The sequence below is a fragment of the Pseudorca crassidens genome, chromosome 10 (assembly GCF_039906515.1).
Source record: "Pseudorca crassidens isolate mPseCra1 chromosome 10, mPseCra1.hap1, whole genome shotgun sequence".
Lineage (NCBI taxonomy): Eukaryota > Metazoa > Chordata > Mammalia > Artiodactyla > Delphinidae > Pseudorca > Pseudorca crassidens.
In genome coordinates, this window is record NC_090305.1 from 93,675,136 (window position 1) to 93,702,834 (window position 27,699).

Here is a 27,699-nt window from a genome sequence, read left to right on the forward strand (position 1 = left end):
CTTAAAGTTGCCCCCATTGTTACACAGAAAAACTCATGTCTTATCCTTGTTCCTGGAAAGACAGAGCCTAAGACAAAGTGTTCAAGTTTTACTGGGAGGTGCCATTCCGTAGTGGCAAGAGTGAGGAAAAGGGCAGTGAGGACAAGGAGAAGGGGCAGCAGAAAGGTGCTGCATTTCCAGGGTGGCCACTGATTTATAATCTGCTTAACATCGAGGACAGTTGCTTAGCAGGTACAGTGGTTGGATCATGTGGGACATTTCTGATGTGTGAACACAAGAAAAACACAGCTTAAAGAAAAACACATCTTATTAGTGGAAGGAAAAGAGAGAGAGTTCACCTCCAGCTCTCTTAGGCCTCTTATTGGTGAACCCTCCCATGCTTCTGGGTTTCATCATCTGGCCCTGAGGAGCTGCTTAGGAAGCCAGGTTCCACATTTGCTGTGGTGGTCTGAATATGAAATTAACAGGGGGTGGCAGAGATCTGGGGGCATGTGGCAGCTGGCTCTCAGGAGGCAGAATCTAGTGTGCTGATGTGAAGTTGGACAGCAGCCACACAGGCTGAGGTGGAACAAAATGGCAGAGGGCTCAATAAAGGGGGAGGCAGAATGAACTTTGAGGAGGTACATGTGATGTGATGAATGCAGTTCATTAGAGTTAGGACCCTAGGTCCTGGCACACTCAAGTCCCTACCGGGTGTATGAACATGTTAGCCCTCTTTTCCTTACCCCATCCCTGTACTTGACTAAATATTACTAATTTATTTAGAGCCTCAACTTTTTTTCTTCCTTCTGTGTGATGAGACTCCTCATCCCTATCTTAGTTGCCCCTTCTTTGTTCTTACTGCTTTGTCATCTTTTAATTGTCCGTTTGAATCTCCCCACTTCCTTCATTACATCAAAAACTCATTGGAAGCAAACGGTTTTTATTATTAACTGTTTTTTACCCAAAATCAAACACATGATAGAAAAGTAAATAGGAATGAATTGATGAATGATAATGACAACTAATATTTATTATTTGTCATATTTTAAGCAGTAAAACAATTTCCCTGATAATGGGGTTTTCAGAGGATTCTTGAGTAAGGTAGTAACTGCTGCTTTAGTTTGTTGTTTTTCTGTTGGTTCTGAGAATATTGAGAATATTATGCACTCATGTACATGTGTAATTTTATGCTAGTCTACACTCCATATAGATTTTGTCTTTTTATTAACATCATACACATAGAGAACTATGTGTATGTTTTCTCAGATTACAATCAACTCTTGTGGGTTTTTTTTTTTTTTTTTGCGGTACGCGGGCCTCACACTGTTGCGGCCTCTCCCGTTGGGGAGCACAGGCTCCGGACGCACGGGCCCAGCCACTCCGCGGCATGTGGGATCTTCCTGGACCGGGGCACGAACCCGTGTCCCCTGCATCAGCAGGCGGACTCTCAACCACTGCATCACCAGGGAAGCCCTCAACTCTTGTTTTTAATTCCTATACTAAAGGCATTCCAAAACCTATCCGATAACACCATTTTGTCTGTTAATAACTACCACTCACAAGGAGTTTAGAAGAACAATTTAGCTAATTCTTCTTGTTGATTTTAAAATTTATTTTTTCTTGGTTGTTAGTTAAAACTATTGAAACATATTTGAAATATTTTGATTTATAAGCAAAGTATATATTTGGTTATTCAGATGACCAAATATGTATTTCTCATTTCTCATATATATTTGGTCGGTCTTCATCCATGGTTCCTGACTCACAGGTGCCAAAACCTTTGGAATTTCCTAAGTACTGAATACGATCAAGGTGTTTCTTGTTAGGTTAATGGGGTTAATTTTGGATCCCACCTAAGGATGAGGACTGGTTGCCAGGAGAAACCAACCATGTAATTAGAGGGTTGGAACTTTCAGTCCTGCACCCTGACTTCCTGGGAGGGGTGCTGGAGGTTGAATCAATTGCTATTGGCCAGTGATTTAATCAATCATGACTATGTAATGACGCCTCCATAAAAACCCAAGAGAGAGTTTGGAGAGCTTCCTGGTTGTTGAACCCCCCCTGAGGGGCTTCGAAAATGGTGTGATTGGAGGACGTGGACGTTCTGTACCCTCTCTCCATACTTTGCCCTATGCATGTAGAGCATCTGGTGGTTCCTGAGTTATAATCTGGTAAGTGAAACCTTTGTCTGAGTTCTAGTAAATTAACCAAACCAGAGCAGGGAATTGTGGGAAACTCTAGTTTATACTTGTAACAAAGTTGTACAAGGTTGTACAGGTAACAACCTAGGCTTGAAATTGACATCCTGAGTTGGTGGAGGGCTGGGAACCTCAAGTTTGTAGCCTGTTAGTCAGAAGCACAGGTAACAGCCTGGGTTTGTGATTGGCATGTGAAGCGGGGAAGGAGGCAGTCTTGTAGGACCGACCTGTTAACCTGTGGAACCTGAAACTGTCTCTGGGTAGATAGTCTCAGAATTGATTTGAATTGTAGGACACCCAGCTGATATCCTGAGAAGTGTTTGTCAGTGTGGGGAACCCCCCATCCCCCGCTACTGCCATTAAAGTGGGTATAGACTCATTTACATTTCTATAACCTTCTTCCACGTAGGTCAGTCATGAAATGAGCATACGCACTCATTGATTCAGTGAAGTACCCTCTTTGGGTGGACTTACGGATGGCTAAAGCCAGCTTTCTGACCTTCTGTTTAATGATATTTTTTAAAAAAATTCCCCATGTTAATAATTTCGCTTGCCTTTTTTTTTTTTTTTTTTTTTTTTTTTTGCCGTACGCGGGCCTCTCAGTGTTGTGGCCTCTCCCGCTGCGGAGCACAGGCTCCGGACGCGCAGACCCAGCGGCCATGGTTCACGGGCCCAGCCGCTCTGCGGCACGTGGGATCCTCCCGGACGGGGGCACGAACCCGTGTCCCCTGAATCAGCAGGCGGACTCTCAACCACTGCGCCACCAAGGAGGCCCTCGCTTGCCTTTTTTACATCTCATTATAGGCATTCTAATGCTTTAAAAATGTTCCTTTCTCATATTGAAGCGCTTCTGGAATGCCCTTAAAGTGCCCCACCCTATTTTTCATTAATTTTAACTTGGTTTAAAACAGTGCTTTCCAGTCTTTGAACATTTGAATTGACTAGGGATGTTAAAAAAAAAAAAAAAAGCAGTGACAGAGACCCTCACACCCAGATTCTGGTTTAATTCATCTGAGGTGGGAGTTAAGGGAGAGATATTTCTAAAATTCACCGCATGTGTTTCCTGTATGTAACTCAGGTTGAGGAATTTTGATTGGGAAGAGTTTCTCAAGATGTGATCCACAGTTCATTGGGGATTTTTATGAATCTTTGAGATCATGCAAGCTCTTAGCATATTAATACACATTTTGTTCCTCATGTGAAATCATGAATTTTTCAATTTCAAACTTTCTGTGTATCTGGCTAGTACTGGCATCAATTTCATTAATGATGCGGTTTGTCTGGTGTTGGTTAGCAAGTTGGGAACCTGACCTACTGACTGAAATTACTGTTTTAAAGTATCTGAAAGTCAGGGGACATGTAGAATGTTGGAGTTGAGAGTTTGTTATCCTAAGTCTACCTCCCCATTTTATGGATGAGGAAATTGAGGTCCAGAGGGATGAGACATACGGCCCAGCTTCATAAGCTGCTCAGGTGGGGAGCAGGGACTATGAACTTGAGGCTCTTAGCTCTTGTCAGGTGCTCCTTTTGTTTTACCCCTTGCTTTCTGGAAGAAGCCTTATGAAATAACACAGGACTTGAGGTTTCACTTGTTCTTTCTGGGCCAGGTCCTAAAAATTCCATTTGTTATTTAAGCCCCAGTGCTAAGTTCTAATTACCATTCAGAAATTACTTTACAGTGAACAGATGTGTGTTATTTTCTGGAAAAAAAAGCGGTAATGATCTACACCTGTACTTTCAGCAGTGTTTCTCCACTGAGAAGTAGCAATCAGCATTAATGGATAAGCTCAAGTTACGGAGGCCTCAAATTTAGCTGATGTGCAGTGCGATGTAAGGGTTTCTGTTGCCAACAGATCAAATGTTCTCCAGGCTCCCATCAGCTTTCCCAATAGCCAGTCACCAAATTCTGCTCTCCCCCTGAAAAGCAGGTTTTGTTTTTGGACAGTTAAGTGGTCCATTGGTGAAATGAGACAGCATCTTTCTCATAGGAAATAACTTTTTGCTCCCAGGGAAATTAACAAAATAGCAAAGTGAATCAATTGAGGGTGTATTTTTGTTGTTCTGAGTTTCTTACATTGTACACATCTAAGATTACAGAAGGTGGGATGAGGTGAGCAACAAACTATATGAATGGCGTTAAAAAAATTTTTTTGGTGGAATGGGCTCATCGGCATGCTGCATTCCTTATTGTGTTCAGAAATGAGGGTAGAAAATACTAGAAGCCTTATTTCTTATTATGATTCATTACATCATGTTATCTGGTGGAATATTATGTTTAACTCTCATTTTATAGTTACAAATTTTGCACACTTACACCCTGGGCTTAAGTGGTGTCCACTATTCAAAGATAGGACTGATTTTTTTAAATGTATATTTGCTCAAGGTTTGCTCTTAGAGATAAGGTGGGTAATATGGCTTAAATAGTCCTGAGTGTGGAAATTTGGTTCAATGCAGCTTAAGCTGGGGATACGAGTATAAATACTTCATTTGAAGTCTTCCTATTTCTACATCCCCAAATAATCTAGCACTTCAGATCAATTGGTGTTTTATTCCCCTGAATTTGGACAGTTGATGTGTAGATTATAGTGATGAATCTTAAATGGTGTCTTCCTGGTAGTCAACCATGATCAGACAATTGATAAGATTTACATTTGTTTAGTATTGAGCTTTTATAAATGTCCGTCACTCTTTTCCTTGAAAGGGATAATGCTAGCCCCTCCCCCCATCTTTCCTTTTTCCTTTCAAAAATTAGTAATGGTAGTAAGACAGACGATGTCTCAGACCGAAGGAGAGGGAAATTACGCATGACTGAATTTTGACATTATGAGGTGATATTACAGAACGAATCTTCCTAACGTGAAATTTGATAACACAACATTTTTCACAAAGTCAGAAAAAGAGCATAGAGTCCATGAAAACCATCACATAAAATCAGCCATAATGATCATGTGAGGGCTATCAAAGCCTTAGGTAGGAGAGCGTTTCTACCTGAGTAGGGGCTTAGGCTGCATTCCAGGAAGTACATAATAAATGTCAGTGTACATACTCTGCAGTGCTGTTAAATGTAATCTGAGAATCGTACTTAATAGAAATTTAAAATAGTGGTGTTCAGTAGAAAAGAGGAAGCTCTGCAAGAAAAATATTTTCTGCCATGTTAATTGTTAAAAATGTTATACATATTCTAAAGATAAATAATATTATAGAAGACAGTACTAATCCATAGCCGTGTATCCTTAACCACCTTTGAAAACAGTTGAATGTTTTACTATTTAGATCCATTTGAATTATAGATATAATTGAATCCTTAAAGTACAGATATAAATGAAGCCCCTCACCCCAGTCTCCTCCTTCCCACCTCTTCAGAGGTATTACATATCCTGAAGTAAGTGTTTCCTTCCTATTCAAGTATTTATACTTTTATACACATCTGTTTAACTAAATATATGTGTGTGTATATGTATATATTTATATACACACACTGTTTTGTGTTAAAACTTAATTTAAAAACATGATACAGTGTATATCCTTTGGCTAATGGGTTTCTTTTTCCCTATATTTAATATGATCAACATTGATAATGTTCATTTATTTTAAATGTAATATAATAGTCTTAGTGTGTGACTGGATCATGATGTCTGTCTGTTCTCATGTGGGCATTTCAGTTTCAAACATTTCTACTTTCACTGTGGCAATGAGTTTCCTGGTACATACATCCTCCTGATGTAAACGTTTCTCTGGGGACATCCCCCCACAGATGTTGAATCATTGAGTTGTACGGTATGTGTGTCAGTTTTACTGGATACGTTGGTGAATTGCTTCCTGAAGCGGTTGTACCAGTTTACATTCACACCAAGTGCTGACGAGCTCGCTTACTTTGACTATAGTTGATGTTACGCCCTGAGTGGCTTCAGTCCCCATACCCTTCTTACCACAAAGCCACGGCCTTTTGAAACCCTTGCAGCCTCAGCCTCGTCTCCTTTTCTTGAATAGACCTTGCCCTTCCATAGCAGGTTTGAGGGAGCTACAACCCACTGCCCTGTAGCTCATGGGTGGATTGTGCTTGCTGCTAGTCTGGCCTTTGCTTTGTGAGTTATTTCAAATAATGAGACTTTTCTTTTATACGAAATATGCTTGGACGCACATTCTGAAAAGTAGAACACTCTGCTCTGTCTCAAAGCTTATTCCTTTAGGATCTGACATTAAATGTAGGATTTGGACTTTATCTAACTTCTTAAAGTTTCTTTTCCAAGGATTGAAGTTCATCCCCTGAAATTTAGTTTGCTTCTTTGGGACGTTGATGGTACTGGGCTTTTTTGTGGCATGATTCTTGGTCCCCATGCTTCAGCAGCCCCTCTTATCTTCTTCTGGGCTTCCTTCCTGTCTGTAGTATAAGAAGGTTGCTCTTTATTTATTGTCATAACTTTCAGGCTCCTTCTCTTGGCACCTTCCTGGCCTGGAGGGCTGATCTAGTTCCAAACAATCTGTTTTCCGGTATGGACTCTGCCACTGATACCATTTAAGAAACAGATTGATTGCTGTCATTTCTGGAAGTGATTTCATGCTGTTTGCTCTAATCTTTTGTAAAAACTGTCAATTGTTTGGTACCTATTTTTTCCCCCTTGAGTATGTTTTGAAGGTCATAATCATTACCAGAACTACCAGATATTTCAATATCTTCTTTACCGTGTGAACATCATCTCCACAGATGTGACTAATACCTATATTCTCATCACCTAGCAGTAAATGACTGCTTTTAGCTCAAATATATCAGAAAACCAAAGCCCTAAGAATAGCATTATAAAGGGAAAGCAACGCTCAAAAAAGAGAATTTTTTTTCTTGATTTCACAAGTCAAATACATGTGTTCATTTTAGAAATTCTGTAAAATATAGCAGTGCATAAAGAAAACAAAAGGTTTTTCATGGAACCATAATTAACTTTGTGTAGCAATCCAGTTGTAAAGTTGAACATGTATGTATTAATTGAAAAAATTTGAGTGCGTACGAGATGTTGGGTACACAAAGAAAGTGGTAAATAAATTAAATATAGATCTACCATTCATGGAGCTTAAAGTCTACAGGGGGAGATGGTAACAGACAAATAACTAAATATGTAAAAGCAAATAGAGAAAAATAGTGTAAAAGTAAGAAAGAGGTACAGTGATAGCAATGTTGTGACTGAAAGGGAAGGAAGAGTGGGTTACATAGACTGAGTTACACGGGTAGAGACTAATTAGTGTGATGGGGAAAGCCAGTTTTTTTTGTTTTTTTTTTTGCGGTACGCGGGCCTCTCACTGTTGTGGCCTCTCCCGTTGCGGAGCACAGGCTCCGGACGCACAGGCTCAGCGGCCATGGCTCACGGGCCCAGCCGCTCCGCAGCATGTGGGATCTTCCCGGACCGGGGCACGAACCCGTGTCCCCTGCATCGGCAGGCGGACTCTCAACCACTGCGCCACCAGGGAAGCCCGCCAGTGTTTTTTTTGAAGAAAACGTTTCAGCTGAGTTTCACAGGATACGAAAAGCAGGCATGCAGAGATCAAAGAGGATGAGATTACAGGGAGCCAGAGCTGCAGGTTCAGAGTGTATAGAGATGTGAAAGAGGTTGGCGTGTAGCTAAAGTTAGGAAGAGACACCATCAATTTAACCACAGCTTTCTAAGGAGGAGTCAAGGGGAGATAAGAACACAATAATTGAAATGTACAACCCAATTTAAGGATCTAACCAGTTTCAGGTAAATAGAAAGTTTATAGAAGTGCATTTTGGAATCAGATAGTATGGTATGTTTCTATTTTTTTAAAGAAATTGAGAACAGGTACACATCTTGTAACTTTCTTTCAAAATATAAGTCTAATAATAGCTGTTTTTCGATACATGCCCAAGCCCGGATGTGTAGAAAATAAGTAATTTGTAAATTGGTTTAAATATTTGGTGGCATATAACTGTAAAAATTCCATTACCACTAATTCTTTACCTTGTATATTTTTCTGAAACACATGCTTATTGTATTAAACCAAAGGGATCCTTTCCCCTGATGTAAAGGCAGAGTAAAGGGTTACATATAACCAAGGAGGATTGGTCCCAATCCACCATTCTTCTCCCCCGTATTTTCCTATCAGGAATGAGGTCCTTCCATTTCTCATCATGCTAGGAGTGGCTTATCAGATGGTCCTATAGCAATTCCAATTTTGCTTATCAGTTATGACCAAGATGTGTCATCATGTTTTCTATGTATAGGGGTTTGTAGGAAGCTGTGCTGACATGTGGGATGTGAGAGCATCTGTTAAAGTGAATGCTAGAGTTGAAGGCGTTAAGTGTTTAAAGACGTGATGAGGCTTTGGGCTCAGCTGTCCCCTAGGTTTACCCAGGGCTTGCAGATACTAATATTCAGCACATTTCCAGGAGGCAGATCTGATCTTCCATAAATGCCTGGATGCACAGAAATGGTGAGTTGTTGCAGTGCTAATTTTCATATGTCTAGCTTGATGTTAACAGTAAACCCTGAAGGAAGAGAGTTGGTGATTTATATTTGAAGCATTTCCTTACTTGGGACAATCATCTGTCTTGGCTATAGTTAAATACCTTTTGTAGGGCTCCAAAAATAAACATATATGTCTAAGATATTTTTGAGTTTTTGTATCCCAGTTACAGAAAAATATCTCTGGAAATGCATATGAAACAGAGAATCTCTCAGTGAATTGAACTTTACTTCCTTTATTTAAATTTTCTTTGCTCTTGTATGCCTTTACCAACTGTTACTGAAAAATGTTATTTGGCTTGGCTTTGCCACGATCTACTATTTGGGTTATAGTGGATTTTCTAAAGTGCATTATTTTCCTATTTATTATTTAGATGTCCCCAGTTATCAATTGAAATGTCTATTAAACAACTTCTCCTAGAGCTTTGAAGTCATTTCTCTCTATCTTTTAAGGTACACTCTCTTGGAATATTCCTTAATTTTGGCCCGTATCAACAATAAAAGGTAATACAAAATAATGACTTTGTTTTAATTATGGCAGGGTAATTTATAACAGCTTTGTTTATTTACTTATAACTCATAATCATTACTCACATTTGAGACTGTCTTTAGCATTATTTTTATGGTTTTAAGCTGCATCTTATGCCATCTTTTATCGGAGAATATTTGATAGCTTTTTTCAGAATTATAGACCTTGACGTTAAAGGAATTGGCTTTGCCAAATTCATACCATGCTTCTATTTATTTCCCTATGACAACTTTCTTCTTGCATCTAATTTGTTTTAGGTTCTCTTTCCATTTCCTTTCCATCTACTAGGAGGATATTCTTTTCACCATGTTCAGGACACAAGTTTAAATAAGTTGATCAGTATTTCACTAGTTGATTTTGGGTAAATACAGGTACTCATCTCTTTTTTCTATGTTGTCACTCATAGTGTTTCCTGCATCTGGTATGCTATTGTTTTAGCTCAAGCTGCCATAACAAAATACCATATTCTGGGTTGCTTAAGCAGACATTTATTTGTCACAACTACAGAGGCTGGGAAGTCAAAGATTAAGGTGCTAGGAGATTGGGTTTCTGGTGAGAGCCTTCTTCTTGGCTTGCAGATGGCCACCTGTTCCCTGTGTTCTCACATGTTGAAGAGAGCTAGCACTGGTCTGTGTTTGTCTGTGTCTCTAGTCTTACAAGGACACTAATCCCATGATGGAAGCCCTACCCACATGACTTCATGTAAACCTAATTACCTTCCAAAGGACCCACCTCCAAATACCATGAAATGGGGGATTAGGGCTTCACCATATGAATTTGGGGGGATGCAAACAGTCATAACAACTATCTTTCTCTTGTGTTAGGTTCCTTTACTTCCACCCAAATCCTACTCTAAAAGTAACCCTCAAATCACACCTTCTTGGGTTTGATATTTCCATTTGGAATTACTGTGAAAACTTACCTCCATCTGCCACTATTATGTATATAGGTGAGGATGTTTTTGTTTTCCCACTATGACAACAACTACTAGATGGCATGTCATTTTTGTAAGCTGCAAGGCATCTACCTTCTCCATAATACATATTTAGGAATACTGAATGTAAATAATTAGGAAGCTTCTTAATCAAGCCATTGATCTTGAAATTACTGGCCTTCAAATATTTGTATTTGCCAAAAACAAACGTTGATGAAGGAAAAAATTGGAACCTTCATACACTGCTGGTGGAATTGTAAAATAAGGTAGCTTATTTGGAAAACAGTTTGGCTGTCCCTCAGTGTTAAACATAAGGTTATCATTTGACCCAGAAATTCCCTTCCTAGATATATACCCAAGAGAAATGAGAACATAAAGCCACACTGTTCATAGAAACATTAGTCGTGAGAGTGAAAAACTGGAGTCATCCTAAATGTTCATCAGCTGATGCGCAGATAAACAAGTACTGAATATCCATATGATGGAAAGTTATTTGGAAATAAAAACAAATGAAGTACTGATAATGCTACAACATGGATGAATCTTGCAAACATTATGCTACGTAAAAGAAGGCATGTATTGTATGATTCCATTTATATGAAATTTCCAGAATAGGCGTATTCATAAAGACAAAAAATAGATTGGTGGTTGCCAGGGGCTAGGAGCAGGAGAAATTGGGAATGATTTTGAATGGAAATATGGGAGTGAATTTATATAGTTTCTTTTGTAGGGGGCTGAAAATATTCTGGAACTAGGTGATGGTGATTTTCCAACCCTTGGAAAATGTTAAAAAACTACTGATTGTATATGTATAAATATATAAATAAAACCTTCATATCTTCCAGGGTAATGAACAGAAACCTGACTGAGCCAGAGTCAGGCTTTCTGCAAAACTTTATATATCAACAATTGCCGGCCTTAAACAAATAGCGTTTCTGTAAAGAATGCTGAACTGAGGTGTGTGGGATTTTGAAGACAGATTTTTTTTTTACTCTGTTACCTTCTTTGCCGTGCAAAAGCTGGAGTTACCACTGTCACATTGGTGCACGATGTTTATTCTTTTTTTTAATCCTTGAAAGCTACTTAGGGACTTCTAATCCATTCTAAAGGAATCTGACAGAACCCACCATGATGACTCAGGTATAGCATGGGGAGTCACAGTGCCTGAGGTTTAATACAGACTGTTTATCCTTTTTATACCCTATCTGTCATTCTCTGGATGCAGATTTTGGCTCCCGTCCTTGCTGCAAAACCAGGTTGTGTTCTGCCTCAGGGATTTTTGCTTTCTGCCCTAAGATTTCTCTACTATGAGGAGTTAATAACTCCTGAGAACCTTGACCAATAGGGGATGAACAACCAGTAAATAGATATTGCCCTGGTCGGTATTTTGAGTGGAAAACTTTGAAGTTCATTTCACACTGTACCACAGTGGGACTGACTCCTGCTTGACCACGATGGTAACCAATTTAACTACAAACCCTGGGATTAGCTTGCTATCCTTCCTTTTTCCACACCTGGCTATCGTTGTGCCCACCTACAAGTTAGCCCTTCAGTTTCCCGGATGTCTCCTAAAACAAAACAGCTCGCCTATAACCTTGTGTCATGTCTGTTGCAGGAGCTCTCAAGCTATGACACATTGTCTGGCACTTAGAACTTCTAGGATCCTAGATGAGTTAAATAATGTCTGTAACTCAGTTACTTCTTCTACATGAAACAATAATAGTGGCCTCCTGTGTAGGAAAGAGTTAGGATAGGAGTCTCAGGTCTGATATACTAAGAGGAATACATGTGAGATTGGCCCTTGGCTGACATCTGAGATCTTGGCTGGTACTAATATAATTTTTTTAATTGACAAGAGTTGATCACTATGCCTAGACTGTCTGTACAAATAATGTGGTGTATGCTCAACACCTGCTGTCTTTGAGTCGTATGGAATTTTGGTAATTCTAGCAGAGTGCACCTATGTGACCAGCCCTCTTACAAACGGAATAAACAGTGCCCACACTGAGTCCCTAATCAGCTTGCCTGGACAGAAATATTCCACCCGTGTTGATGCATTTTCATTGCTAGGAAAGTATACACTCTCTGTGACCACCCAATGGGAGGAAGGACATGTAAGGAAACTTGCATATGGATTACTCCAGACTCTGCCTGTGGTTTTTATTATTTTTTTTTTATCATCCAACTTTGTATTCCTACTACATCATTGTAATAAATCTTAGACATAAGTGCAACTTAGATGCTGAGTCCTGTGAATCTTTCTAGCAAGTCTTTGATTTTAGAAGTAGTCTTGGGGACCCTGACACAGCTGCTGTGGTTAGTTTGAAGATTAAATGACATGTGAAAGATTTTAGCACAGTGTTTCTAACATCGTAAGTGTACTGTGTATCTTAAGATTTACTCAAGTGCCTCCTGTCATTCAGTATGTGGTAGCAATTAGTTTGGGGATCCCAGGTGAATCAGATTGACTGAGTGTGTAGGTCATATCAGAGTCTCAAGAGATAAAGGGGTAGATACACATTAGAGGTGGTGGAGTTGAAATTTAGCTTCATAATGCCTGATGCAATTGCTTTAAAACTCCAGTCCTTCTCTCCCGTCTTTTGCACAGCCAATAGGAAACACAGAATACTAGCTAATGACTTTTCTACTTGTGCCAACACAGACCTCCTCTCCAAACGCTCCATTTAAAGCCATTGACCTGGACTTTTTCTTTACTTCATTGATCTGACACCATTTCCCATTTGCAGTGACCTTCCCTTTTGGTCAGATGCCCACTTCTGACCACTCATCATGAATTGGCTCACACCCTCTCTCTAGGAAGTGATCACAGAGTGCTGGAGTCTTGTGGGTCTCTCCTTTCAGGGAACAGAGCGCTGTAGCTTAAAATCATGGATGTGAGCATGAATATCTATGTTCTGCACTATGGCTTTGTCTGTAATTGTAAGACTTCGTGCAAGTTACTTAGATTTCCCGAGGCTCTGCTTGGTAGTCTGTAATACCAAGATAGCAGTTTTTTTTAACTTGCTGGTCTACAGTGGGATGGAGGCACAGAATGAGTTACTGTACTGGTGAGAACACTGTATAGACGCTAAAGCACTGCACCCATGTTTGCATTTTGGGTTCTTACTTCCTTTTTGTATAGTTTTATGTTGCCATCATTTCACTTTCTTACACTTTGTTTCTCTAAATAGATTGTAAGCTCCTTGATAGTTCGGGCTGTCTCTTTTGTGTATTGACATTCTCTATGGTAGTTAGCAAAGTGGTGTGCTGCTAAATGGGGCCCAGTTAAGAATCTTGTCAGGTTTGGGACTTCCCTCATGGCGCAGTGGTTAAGAATGTGCCTGCCAGTGCAGGGGACACGGGTTCGATCCCTGGTCTGGGAAGAGCCCACGTGCCGCGGAGCAGCTAAGCCCATGCACCGCAACTGCAGAGCCTGCACTCTAAAGCCTGCGAGCCACAACTAGTGAGCCCACGTGCTGCAACTATGAAAGCCTGTGGGCCTAGAGCCTGTGCTCCGCAATAAGAGAAGCCACCACAAGGAGAAGCCTGCGCACTGCAGCAAAGAGTAGTCCCCGCTCACCGCAACTACAGAAAGCCTCTGCGCAGCAATGAAGACTCAGTGCAGCCATAAATAAATAAATAAATAAAAATTAAAAAAGAATCTTGTCAAGTTTATTGATGAGGACCTTGGAGTTTGGAGACAGTAGGTCATAGGGGTGTTTAGAAGAAAAGAAAACACTGGATTGAGGGTAACCACTTTATGTAGCAGGAGCTAATTAAGTGGCCGAGTCTCTACTGCTGGTTAAAGGCTTCTTCATTATTAGGTGCTTTAGAAGTAAGTGCCCTGTTGCCCTGTAATTTTGTTTCATTAATTATGTCACACATGGGTGGTATTTGAGGCAAACAACCCTTAGATTGCCTTTTCACCTGTATCATTGGCAAACATTTATCATTGATGGGGCTATTAAGTTCTTATGATTTTTTTTCTCATAGAGATCTAAAAAGAGTTGTGTAGTAATCACCTATCAAAGTGCAAATATTATAAAGAAATGGTAATAGAGTATTATTCAATAATACTCTTTTAGCCATTGCTTTATTTAACATTTACATAGTTTTTTTTTTTGTGTGTGTGTGGTACGCGGGCCTCTCACTGCCATGGCCTCTCCCGTCGCGGAGCACAGGCTCTGGACACGCAGGCTCAGCGGCCATGGCTCACGGGCCCAGCCGCTCCGCGGCATGTGGGATCTTCCCAGACCGGGGCATGAACCCGTGTCCCCTGCATTGGCAGGCAGACTCTCAACCACTGCGCCACCAGGGAAGCCCTACATAGTTCTTTGTGTCGGATAATATGATAAAAATTTTATGCATATTAAGTTAATCCTTCTAACATTCAGTGGTGGCTATGATTATTTTTTTTTCCATTTTACAGAGAAACTCAGGAATACAATAAGTGAATTATTTACGATCACACGGATAGATAAATGGCTGAGCTTACAAAACTGGTCAGTCTGGCTCTGTAGCATGTGGTCTTAATCGGTACTTTATGCTGCCTTCTGTTATTATCTGTGTACTTAACTATCTGTAGATATGTGCATCCATGGTAACGTGGATGTTGTGTTAATTGTTTGGGGGCTGATGTGATGCCATGTCTCAGAAGACAAAACAGAGACCTATTCTGAGGATTTACAAACGTTTCTGACTTACTTATCTTTGCATCCCTAACATTTTTACTTTTCATTCTAATTAGGTTCAACAAGGTAAATAAATTGGTGGATTATAAGATAATGATAGATTAGGAATGCTTGGTAAATCTCTTTAAACTCTAAGTTAAATGTCACAAGAGCAACTATTATGAACCTCAACAGCATGTCGTTTGGTGCCATAGTCGGTTTGCTTGATTGTCTCAGTGTAACGCCTGATATTCACGGTCTTTTGTTCATTTTACATATAATCCAGCATTAAAAGCATAAGAAATAAAGGGATAAAAAGTCGATGCCCCGCTTAACTTATTCAACTAAATTATTATGCCTTCACCTTTTGACCAAATCAAATTCATCTCCTCTCTCCCTGTCCTTCTGCCCGTTTTAATACTACAGCACAGATTTAATGGATTAGGAGTGAGTAATAAGAACACGGAAGAGTGGCCAGCATGATTAAGAATTTCTTGGTGGTGTAATTCCATTATAATTAACATTGTGTAACTGGAGAAATACGGTATTTGCACATCTTGCTGGCAGATGTTTTTAAGTCAGTGGCAGAAAGGAGATTATTAGTAAATGAAGACCTATTTATTGAAATTGTTTTTGCATCTTGTATTGTTGGATTTATTTGTTTGTTTCACAAACCACAGTTAATTTAGTAAGGAAAATAAGCAATACGTTTAACAAGCACTGGAAATAAATTTGTTTGCAGTGCTTTGAAGTACCATAGTTGAACTTTTTACATTAGAGAGAAAATACTACTAAAAGATCTATAAAGTGGAAGGTGATTAAATAGTGAAAACAGAGTATTTTCTTCCCCAAAAATGTTCAGCAGAATTTAAAGTAAATGAAAATAACATGGTTTTGTATGTAGAGAAATTTTCAATTTGTTACAAGTGATTTTTTCCAAAAACTCTTTGGCCAATTAAATATATAATCAATTTACATAAGGTTGGATCAGAGTCTTCTGGCCAAGGGGTTGGCAATTTATGGCCCATTGATCCAGTCTAGTTCTCCACTTCTTTGTGTGTCTTCCACATACTAAGCATGCTTTTTAAAAATATTTGTAGATGGTTGGAAAAAAAATCAAAAGAATAGTAATTCATGATATGTGAAAACTATGACATTCAAATGTCAGTGTCCATCAATAAAGTTTTATCGGCACACAGCCACACTCGTGTGTATATATTGTCCATACTGATTTCATGTTACAACAGCAGAGTTGAGTAGTTCTGATACAGATTTTATGACCTGCAAAGCTGAAAATATTTATCATCTAGCTCTTTACATAGTTTGCAGACCCCTGCCCTAGCCAATAAAGAAAATAAAACATCAGTAGTAGTAATAAGACTGATTTCTAATAGCACTGTAATTTCAATACAAATATCTCCATTTTACAGATCAAGACACTGAGGCTCTGATTTTTAAGTCATTGACTTGGTTACAATTGTGTTTTGAGGGCCGTCTTGAACTATAACAACTTGTAATATATATAAATGCCTACAATTTAGATCTATTTAAAAAATATTTTAAGTCTTTTGAAAATGGGGTTATGTGTTCTCATTTAATTGAGTTATTAAATACGATTTGGTTGATTGATTTAAAAGCAGTCATTCCAGTGTATGGAACTTTGGACATGCCGTATTAACTTGTAGCTATCTACAAAAGGGAGGTTGGTAATCTGTTTTCATAGTAGATGGTAGAATCACTTTTCTGTGTCATTGTGGATCCTGCTTTATATAAAAATGATTACAAGTTGGTGCACCTTTTACTTTGAGAACTTTAATACAGTGGTCTTGGGGAATTGGCCCCTAAGGCCTTTCTGTGGAAATCCTTGCTGCTCACTCATTCATTTATTGCAGAAAAAAATAAATTGTCAAAGATGATGGCTGTTCATGGTAAGAGCTTACTTAGCTAGGTTTATGAAAGCAGGCAAGAAGTTATTGATGTTTTCCATCATTGATTTCTCACCTCCCTTGCTGAACTAGAGGGTCACAATAAATGATTGTTGCATTAGACTGTGATGATGATCAATTTTCTGTGTTATTAAAAAATGGCTTAAGAGGTCTATTTAATAGGGTACTTAGGCTAACTTTAAGCCTGGTAGAAGAGGTTTTCTCAAGAGTTTCCTGAAATTCAGTGTTGCAAGACTTATTACATGAAACACAGTAAGGTAAACTGCATTTTAGTTGGCAAAATCCCTTAGGCTTATTGAATGGACCTTCTGAGAATTCAGGTTGTCATTACGCAGTGCTAAATATCAGAATAACAGCTGAAATTCATATAGTTACCTGGATTCTTAAAAATATCCATTCTTACAGACTTCCTTAGATACAGCTGGTAGATGATAATCTATATAATGCCTTGAGGGCTGAGCCTGTGTCTTACAGTATCTTCAGTATCAAGAACAGTAACTAAATAATAGTAAATATTATTATTTTAGCTAACCTTTACTGAATACTATGTGCCAGGAATTGAGCTATTTTTATTTTTATTTTTTTTACAAATAATACTTAATTGTCTAAAAACCTTCTGCTCTTAATAATTTATTCCAATAATACAGGGTTTACAGGGCCATATAAAACACTCGGGGTGGCTGAAATTAACACTCAGGTATCTCTGACTCCAAAGCTTGATCTTTCTCATGCTGTGGTTGTAGGGCGTTCTCCAAATGTTTGATGAGTGAATGCATGGGTGTGTGAAAGAGTCAGTTGTTATCAGCAATACATCATCATGGTTTCTTTACTCTTAATTCTAGTACTGTGATCATAGTTATTAAGCTTTTTCAGAGATCCACACTCGATTCACTTGCTTTGAAAAAGAATCCTTATGGAACAGTCTAACTTACGACTTAGGGATCAGCTGCCTCTGTCATACACAGCAGTGTGACTGGAAGCAAAGGTGTGGTATTTCTGCTGCGACTTAGGTGGACTGCAAAGGATCAGTTGTTAAGTATGTCATTTGTTGAGCTAAAACTAAATGTTAATACCCCTTCAAGGACCATAATGAGTATGACTTGACGAGTTATCTTATATACATATCTCAAATGATTTGCACAGCAGTGCTCATGGCTAGAAAGACAGGTATTTTATACGTAAGACAAGGGACTCAGGGGATTTGAGTGATTTGCCCAGGTAACCCAGGTGGAAACTCAAGTCTTCTGACTGCAACACCATGTTGGCTAGGGCCTTATTTTTACGGGGAAGAGCTGGACTCAAATAAAACCCAAGCAGTTTTCCCACGCCTAGGTAAGATTGTACAGATACATGGGTTCTTCCCTTTTAGAGACCGACTTAGTTACTGGAACCATCAAAACACAAGTGCACACAAAGGAACTTGTGGCCTATACATATGTCATAGATACTAATGCTTTAGTTCTGTACTGTCTAATGGAAATATACTGTGAGCCAAAAATATAATTTCAATTTTCTGGAACTCACATTAAAAAGTACAATGAAACAGGTGGAAATTTATTAAATATATTGTGTTCAAAATATTATATCAACCTGTACCAGTATTAAAACAATTAGGAATAAGATACTTTACACTCATTTTTTACACTATCTTTTCATTTCTTATTAGCTACTTTACAAGCACTCAGTAGCCACATCTGGCTAGTGGTACCATATTGGATAGCACAGCTCTAAACACTAGGATAGTAAGACCCAGCTTTCCTGCTTGGGTATGGAAAAGCTCTGAGAAAAGGAAGGGAAGAAGTTTTCCTAATTTATTCTTCTACATCCCCCATATTTTGTTATTCACATGGTCTCCTTTATGTTTAGATTTAAATGTCTTTTCATATTTTTAACCTAACTGGCTAGTCATCTCACTGTTTGATATTCACTCATCGGATACAGAGTTTCTATTCTCAAGAGTTCTCTGAGGAGGCAGTATATCTGTGCAAGGAAATAGATAAGCATGACTCCAGTGATTGGAACAAAATTAGAAGATTCCTGAGGAAAAATTGCTTCTATAATTTAACAAATGCACCTCAGCAACATCCAAGGCTCATGAGAAGCAAATTGGTTATTTTGGGTTAATGTCGGAATGAATACGCTTTTAGTTCACATTTTTTCTCTCTTTGTCATTTAGCTAAAATGAATGGTTGATAATGGTTAGAACATCATTTAGCTACAGAAAGAAGAGAAAAACCCAGAAAATATTTAAGCTACTCTTCAAATCATTCAAACAATTATATCCTAATAAAATAATGGTAATTTTGATCCAGATTACAAGGTTTTTGTGTTTTTCCCTAATCTTTTAGACATTTATTAATTCAGTATAAAACAGTCCTATGGAATTAACACATGATTATATGCAAATTATACTTTTCTGTAAAGAAATTTCCCCAGTTGACAGGGCTTACCAGAGAGCATTTAAATACCATGTTCTAGATTTAGCTATGTGTAGTACACACATTTGCTTTTTTTAACCTTAATGAATATGAGGCTGTCCTCTACTTCTCTGAAATTTTGTAGTATGTCAAAAAATGACTTGTATTACCATCTAATAATAATTACATGAACATCATCATCTAATAATAATTACGTGAACAACTAAGTTTTATCAGTGCTTACCATTAATACCAGTAAAATGCAAATTTTGTTCTGTATACTTTATATGAATTATTTCATTCATCTTAACAGTAACCCTATCAGGTAGCTATTACAACCAGGAAGAAGTGCTCCAATGACCGTATATTCCTAGACTTTATATTTCTAGAGGAGGCATTTCTGAGTCAAAAAAAAAAAAAAAAAGTTTGCTTCTTATAGATACTGGTAAATAATTCTCCACAGAATTTGTACCAATGGATCCACCCACTAAAAATGTATGTGAATGTCTGTTATACCACACACTTATCAACACAGTGTAAAACTTTTGATCTTTGCCAATTTGATAGATGGAAAATATGAAGTTTGAAAAAGTTTTGTTTCCATTGGTGTTTTCTATTATAATTGAGATCATACCCTTTCCATAGCTCTTATCACACCCTGTATCTCAAAACAGCATTGCCAGGGCATCAACAAGTCTTAAGTGAGACAACCTTGGGGGTGGAAAGTCATGAGAAAAATTGAATTGAGGAAGAGATACAGGAGCTTTTTGACCTTGGCAGATAGATTCTACTTTTATGAAATGCCCTATTCGCCTTTCTGAGGTGGTTTGAGCCCTTTAGATACCAATCTGTGTTCTCACTAAGAAATTGTTAATTTCACCTAATTGCACCAGTTAGGAGCATTCAAATCATCGAAGCATAGCTGATAACTCTGGCCACTATCATTATATTTTTAAAATAATGGGGGTCAGATTGAACTGTTTTGAGATATGACAGTTATTACACGTATACCCACAGAAACCCCAAAGGGATGCTAAGAATTGATGGGCTTTTATTTTTACATACCAGATTCTTAACTGATCCAGGACTTAAATCTGCTGTAGACTCCTCACTCAAAAAAGTCGTAAGAATATTGAGCATTTCATTGTTAGTAGACAGCTTTCCGTACTAGAAACATACTTCGTACCTTCACCTTGTGGCCTGGCCTCTACATAACCTTTTAAGTGGTCAATTAAAAAGCTTTTGCCTCCTTTTTTTTTTTTCTTTCTTTCAGTCTTGTGATATATTCTGCATTCTCCCTCATGGTTATATGCACTATCATATAGATAGCCTTTCTGAAAGAGGCAGATACAATTCAGTATGTAGTACTTGATTTTGCATAATACCGCTTAACTTAAGCATTATCTGCAGTGATTGAGGACAGGTGTGGACAGCGTGGGAAATGAAATCCGTTGAGAATCTTCAGATCATTTTTCTGGGTGCTTATTTCAGTGTTCTCTCTAATAAACCTTTTAGCAAAGCAGCAGTATGATAGAATCATCCTGGATATCACAGTTATTATCTCTTGCAGAGATTTCAAGGTCATCTAGCTCACCCCTGTAATTTTGTAGATGAAGAAGCTCATTAGAGAAATGACTTTTCCAAGAAATTATTGGAAACGTCTGTCCAAACTCCTTGGTTTGAGCCTAGTGAGTTCTCCTTTCTCAAAATTATCCATGCCCTGTTTGAACAAGAAGTGCATGTGCAACAGAAGAAGAAAAGCAAACAAGGACAGTTACCTGGAAAGTATACCTGATGTAATTAGTGTTGGCAGTTTTTCCTCCCCACTCCTGTTATTCCATATGATTTCTTGCTCATTTAGGCATGTAACATGTTTTCTTTATTTTCAGATGATAATTGGCCAGGTAGCTTTTAGATTCTGAAATGACGACCTACTTTTTGGCAAGAGAATCGGGAATAGATATTTATTAAAAGGTCATTATTGCATCTAGCAGACATTAACAAACTTCATCAAGTTGTTGAGTTTCTCTGCTTACCACATTTTTATACAGAACTACTTATAGAAGTGACTTTATTCTGGACACCGGACCAAGAAGTCGTTGACAGGGATTCATGCTGATATATCTGATAGGAACATTTATTAAATGCCCTCTTATGGAGCTGACAAGACTGGGTATAGCACCTAGAGTTAGGAGGAAGTAAAATTACTTTCTTTAGCATGAGACAGGTGCATTGTTGATTGACTTTGTCATAAAGGAATTGTATTTTAATCTTCATCGTTACTTCAGATGACGTTCAATCATTTCATCAGTGTGTCCTTCACAAACAGCATGTTGCCTTTGTCTTTTTTTCCTCTTCTATTCTCTTGCTCACTTAGTAGCCCCCATCTCTCCACCAGAAAAGCATGTTATTGCATCTTCAGTACTACCTCGGTCACAAAAGATTCAAGTTTATGCTAAGTGGAGACCAGATACTTGTCTTTCTTTTTGCTTGAAGCTTTGACAAAACCTGTTCACTTGCTTTGAACAGTATTGCTCTGAGTTTACTTTTGCTTGGAAAAAGGGCCATAGGTATTTGGAAAAAATGAGTTACTTATCTTGGTTTCTCTGTGGCATTGGTAAGGGCTTCTGTCTTAGAGCTCACTCAACTAACAAAAGAACAAAGTGGCCAAGAAGACCCATAAGTCTGGGTGTTTCAGAAACAAAAAAGATTTATTTTTCCCTATTCTCTTTACCTTTTGACTGGAGCTTGAATTGAATGATTACTGTGAATTGCATGAGATTTAATGATGTTAACATTATCAATTTGTACATTTATCCAGGTGTGAACAGATGTGCATAACAGGATAACATGAAAGCTATTTAGATTAAGGAGTTCATTAATATGAAAGCTAACTTGGATGCAGTCACAAACAGAGAACCCCACATAACTATCTAGGAAGGGTATATGCCAGCCTGTGTTTGAACATGCTACAGTAAGTATTTAAAATAAATCTGTCAAAATTTTGAAGAAATTAAAATTGTCCTGTATCATTTTATTTTTCTAACTTAAAAAAATTAATTCCCGTCATTGTTTTTCTGTATTTTCGAGGCTTTGTATATCCACTTAAAAATAATCTTCCCAGTGCAAATTTCATAGTCCTTTAACTTGTCTCTATATGATAAGCATATGATGTATTAATGGTTACTATGCCAACTAGAGAACTAGATTTCAACAAAATGCTCTCATTTGATTTTAAATTTTGATGATTGAGAAGTCTAGTATCATGTGTGTTCTTGGGCAATTCATTTATTAAGTGTTGCACACAACCACTCACTATCCTGATTTTAGGTGGCCGCTGTGGTGAAGGCATTGCACCTGGTGCTGGAATATAAACATTGAGCACCGTCCTGTTTTAAGGCACATACAGTTTAGTTAAAGTAGATGTGTTAGTAAACCAGTTTAAAATTTAGTGCAGAAAATGTTGTGATAGGAGATGCAGAAAAGACCCATCTTAATTCAGTGGAGAAGGGCTTGGGAAATTGAGGTTGGTGGAGTTGAGTTTAAGGGATGTTGAGTGAATGCTTCCATAGCTGGAAGGTAGCATGAATCACCCACAGTATTGTGAAAATGCTGTGCGGCAGCAATATCATCGTCATGAAGTTACAAGGTGGTCTCAGTGGGAGAAATTGTAAGGTTTACATCATCTGGATCATTGCCAAGCCTTCATAATTGAGCAGGAAGTACACAGGAGTTGGAGATAAGAAGTCTCATTTTGCTGCTTATTAGCAATGCAACCACACGGGCCACACACTGATCCTCTCTTACTGTACTTTTGTATCTGTCAGCTGGAGATACTGACAGTAGGTACTCAGTCAATGTCTGACTTCATGTTCAAAGGATATCGTGTATCTGGAAGCATGTAGCAAATGGGAAAGGTCTATAGAACGTAACTTCTGAGGCTGGAGAGGGACCTTCAAGATGGCGGAGAAGTAGGACATGGAGATCACCTTCCTCCCCACAAATACATCAGAAATACATCTACACGTGGAACAACTCCTGCTGAACGCTGGCAGAAGACCTCAGACTTCCGAAAAGGCAAGAAGCTCCCCACGTACCTGGGTAGGGCAAAAGAAAAAGGGAAAAACAGGCACAAAAGAAGAGGGACACGACCTGCACCTCTGGGAGGGAGCTGTGAAGGAGGAAAAGTTTCCACACACTAGGAAGCCCCTTCACTGGCGGAGATGGTGGGGGGGGGCGGGGAAGCTTCAGAGCCACGGAGGAGAGCGCAGCAGCAGGGGTGTGGAGGGCAAAGCAGAGAGATTCCTGCACAGAGGATCGGTGCCGACCAGCACTCACCAGCCCCAGAGGCTTGTCTGCCCACCCGCCAGGACGGATGGGGGCTGGGAGCTGAGACTCAGGCTTTGGAGGTTGGATCCCAGGGAGAGGACTGGGGTTGGCAGCGTGAATACAGTCTGAAGGGGGCTAGTGCGCCACAGGTAGCCGGCAGGGAGTCTGGGAAAAAGCCTGGAACTGCCTAAGAGGCAAAAGACCATTGTTTCAGGGTGTGCGAGGAGAGGGGATTCAGAGCACCGCTGAAACGAGTTCCAGAGATGGGTGTGAGTTGTGGCTATCAGTGCAGATCCCAGAGACAGGCATGAAGTGCTAAGGCTGCTGTGGCGGCCACCAAGAAACCTGTGAGCAAACACAGGTCGCTCTCCACACCTCCCCTCCCCGGAGCCTGTGAAGCCAGCCACTGCCAGGGTCCCATGATCCAGGGACAACTTCCCCAGGAGAACACACGGCACGCCTCAGGCTGTTTCAATGTCATGCTAACCTCTGCCGCCTAAGGGTCGCCCCGCATTCGATACCCCTCCCTCACCCCGGCCTGAGTGAGCCAAAGCCCCCGAATCAGCTGCTCCTTTAACCCCATCCTATCTGGGTGAAGAACAGATGCCCTCAGGTGACCTACACGCAGAGTCGGGGATAAATACAAAGTTGAACCCCAGGAGCTCTGTGAACAAAGAAGAGAAGGGAAATCTCTCCCAGCAGCCTCAGGAGCAGTGGATTAAATCTCCACAATTAACTTGATGCACCCTGCATCTGTGGAATACATGAATAGACCACAAATCTTCCCAAAATTGAGGTGGTTGACTTTGGGAGCAACTTGGGGTTTGCTTCCTGTATCTAATTTGTTTCTGGTTATATGGTTATTATAATTTAGTATTTAGAGCTTATTATCATTGGAAGATATCTTTGTTGATTTGGTTGCACGCTCCCTTTTTATATATGTATATGTATATATATATATTTTTCCTTTTTCTTTTTTTGTGAGTGTGTGTGTATGCTCTTTGTGTGATTTTTGTCTGTAGAGGTTTGCTTTTACCATTTGTCCTACGGTTCTGTCTGCCTGCTTTTTTTGGTATAGTTTTTAGCACTTGTTATCATTGGTGGCTTTGTTTTTTAGGTTTGGTTGCTCTCTTCTTTCTTATTTTAAATTTTTAATAATTTAATTTTTTTTTATTTTAATAACTTTATTTTATTTTATTTTTTTCTTTTTTTTTTCTGCCTTTTCTTCTGAGCCATGTGGCTGAGAGGGTCTTGGTACTCTGGCCGGGTGTCAGGCCTGAGCCTCTGAGTGGGGAGAGCCGAGTTCAGCACATTGGTCCACCAGAGACTTCCCAGCTCCAAGTAATATGAAATGGCGAAAGCTCTCCCAGAGATCTTCATCGCAACGCTAAAACCCAGCTCCACTCAACGACCAGCAAGCTACAGTGCTGGACACCTTATGCCAAACAATTAGCAAGACAGGAACACAGCCCCACCCATTAGCAAAGAGGCTGCCTAAAATCATAATGTCACAGAAACCCCAAAACACACCACCAAATGCGGTCCTTCCCACCAGAAAGAAAAGATCCAGCCTCATCCACCAGAACACAGGCACCAGTCCCCTCCACCAGGAAGCCTACACAACCCACTGAAACAACCTTAACCACTGGGGGCAGACACCAAAAACAATGGGAACTATGAAACTGCAGCCTGTGAAAAGGAGTCCCCAAACACACCAAGTTAAACAAAATGAGAAAACAGAGAAATACACAGCAGATGAAGGAGCAAGATAAAACCCCACCAGACCAAACAAATGAAAAGGAAGTAGGCAGTCTACTTGAAAAAGAATTCAGAGTAATGATAGTAAAGATGATCCAAAATCTTGGAAATGGAGGAAATACAAGAAATGTTTAACTACGACCTAGAAGAACTAAAGAGCAAACAAACAATGATGAACAACACAATAAATGAAATGGAAAATTATCTAGAAGGAAGCAATAGCAGAATAATTGAGGCAGAAGAACGGATAAGTGACCTGGAAGATAAAATAGTGGAAATAACTACCACAGAGCAGAATAAAGAAAAAAGAATGAAAAGAATTGAGAACAATCTCAGAGACCTCTGGGGTAAGATTAAATGCACCAACATTCGAATTATAGGGGTCCCAGAAGAAGAAGACAAAAAGAAAGGGACTGAGAAAATATTTGAAGAGGTTATAGTTGAAAACTTCCCTAATAGGGGGATGGAAATAATCAAGTCTAGGAAGTGCAGAGAGTCCCATAAAGGATAAATCCAGGGAGAAACATGCCAAGACACATGTAAATCAAACTATCAAAAATTAAATACAAAGGAAAAATATTAAAAGCAGCAAGGGAAAAGCAACAAATAACATACAAGGGAATCCCAATAAGGTTAACAGCTGATCTTTCAGCAGAAACTGTGCAAGCCAGAAGGGAGTGGCAGGACATATTTAAAGTCATGAAAGGGAAAAACCTACAACCAAGATTACTCTACCCAGCAAGGATCTCATTCAGATTCGACAGGGAAATTAAAACCTTTACAGACAGGCAAAAGCTAAGAGAATTCAGCACCACCAAAACAGCTTTACAACAAATGCTAAAGGAATTTCTCTAGGCAGGAAACACAAGAGAAGGAAAAGACCTACAATAACAAACCCAAGATAATTAAGAAAATGGTAATAGGAACATACATATCGATAACTACCTTAAATGTAAATGGATTAAATGCTCCAACCAAAAGACATAGACTGGCTGAATGGATACAAAAACAAGACCCATATATATACTGTCCACAAGAGACCCACTTCAGACCTAGGAACACATAGAGACTGAAAGTGAAGGGATGGAAAAAGATATTCCATGCAAATGGAAATCAAAAGAAAGCTGGAGTAGCAATTCTCATATCAGAGAAGATTGACTTTCAAATAAAGACTATTACAAGAGACAAGGAAGGACACTACATAGTGATCAAGGGATCAATCCAAGAAGAATATATAACAATTGTAAATACTTCTGCACCCAACATAGGAGCAACTCAATACATAAGGCAAATGCTAACAACCATAAAAGGGAAAATTGACAGTAACAGAATCATAGTAGGGGACGTTAACACCCCACTTTCACCAATGGACAGATCATCCAAAATGAAAATAAATAAAGAAACACAAGCTTTAAATGATACATTAAACAAGATGGACTTAATTGATACTTACAGGATATTCTATCCAAAAACAACAGAATACACATTCTTCTCAAGTGCTCATGGAACATTCTCCAGGATAGATCATATCTTGGGTGACAAATCAAGTCTTGGTAAATTTAAGAAAATTGAAATCATATCAAGTATCTTTTCTGCCCACAATGCTATGAGACTAGATCTCAATTACAGGAAAAAAAATCTGTAAAAAATACAAACACATGGAGGCTAAACAATACACTGCTAAATAATGAAGAGATCACTGAGGAAATCAAAGAGGAAATCAGAAAATACCTAGAAACGAATGACAATGAAAACACGACAACCCAAAACCTATGGGATGCAGCAAAAGCAGTTCTAAGAGGGAAGTTTATAACAATACAATTCTATGTCAAGAAACAAGAAACATCTCAAATAAACAACCTAATGTTACACCTAAAGCAATTAGAGAAAGAAGAACAAGCAAACCCCAAAGTTAGCAGAAGGAAAGAAATCATACAGATCAGATCAGAGATAAATGAAAAAGAACTGAAGGGAACAATAGCAAAGATCAATAAAACTAAAAGCTGGTTCTTTGAGAAAATAAACAAAATTGATAAACAATTAGCCAGACTCATCAAGAAAAAAAGGGAGAACACTCAAATCAATAGAATTAGAAATGAAAAAGCAGAAGTAACAACTGACACTACAGAAATACAAAAGATGATGAGAGATTACTATAAGCAACTATATACCAATAAAATGGACAACCTGGAAGAAACGGACAAATTCTTAGAAAAGCACAACCTTCTGCGACTGAACCAGGAAGAAATAGAAAATATAAAGGGACCAATTACAAGCACTGAAATTGAAACTGTGATTAAAAATCTTCCAACTAACAAAAGCCCAGGACCAGACGACTTCACAGGCAAATACTATCAAACATTTAGAGAAGAGCTAACACCTATCCTTCTCACACTCTTCCAAAATATAGTCAAGGGAGGAATATTCCAAAACTCATTCTGTGAAGCCACCATCACCCTGATA

General features: G+C 38.9%; 1 protein-coding gene across 6 annotated transcripts in view; it reads left to right on the forward strand.

The window, feature by feature from the left end:
* Window positions 1-27,699, forward strand: part of CNTN4 (contactin 4) — a 977,605-nt gene that overhangs the window by 120,012 nt on the left and 829,894 nt on the right. The window contains exon 1 of one of the 6 annotated variants that reach the window (XM_067755238.1): window positions 9,139-9,157. The exons of 4 other annotated variants lie outside the window; for them this stretch is intronic. The gene's annotated coding sequence lies outside the window, so the exon portion shown is untranslated. Of the gene's footprint in view, window positions 1-9,138; window positions 9,158-22,105; window positions 22,124-27,699 lie in introns of those variants that run through there. One more of the 6 variants, XM_067755239.1, reaches the window with a different exon arrangement.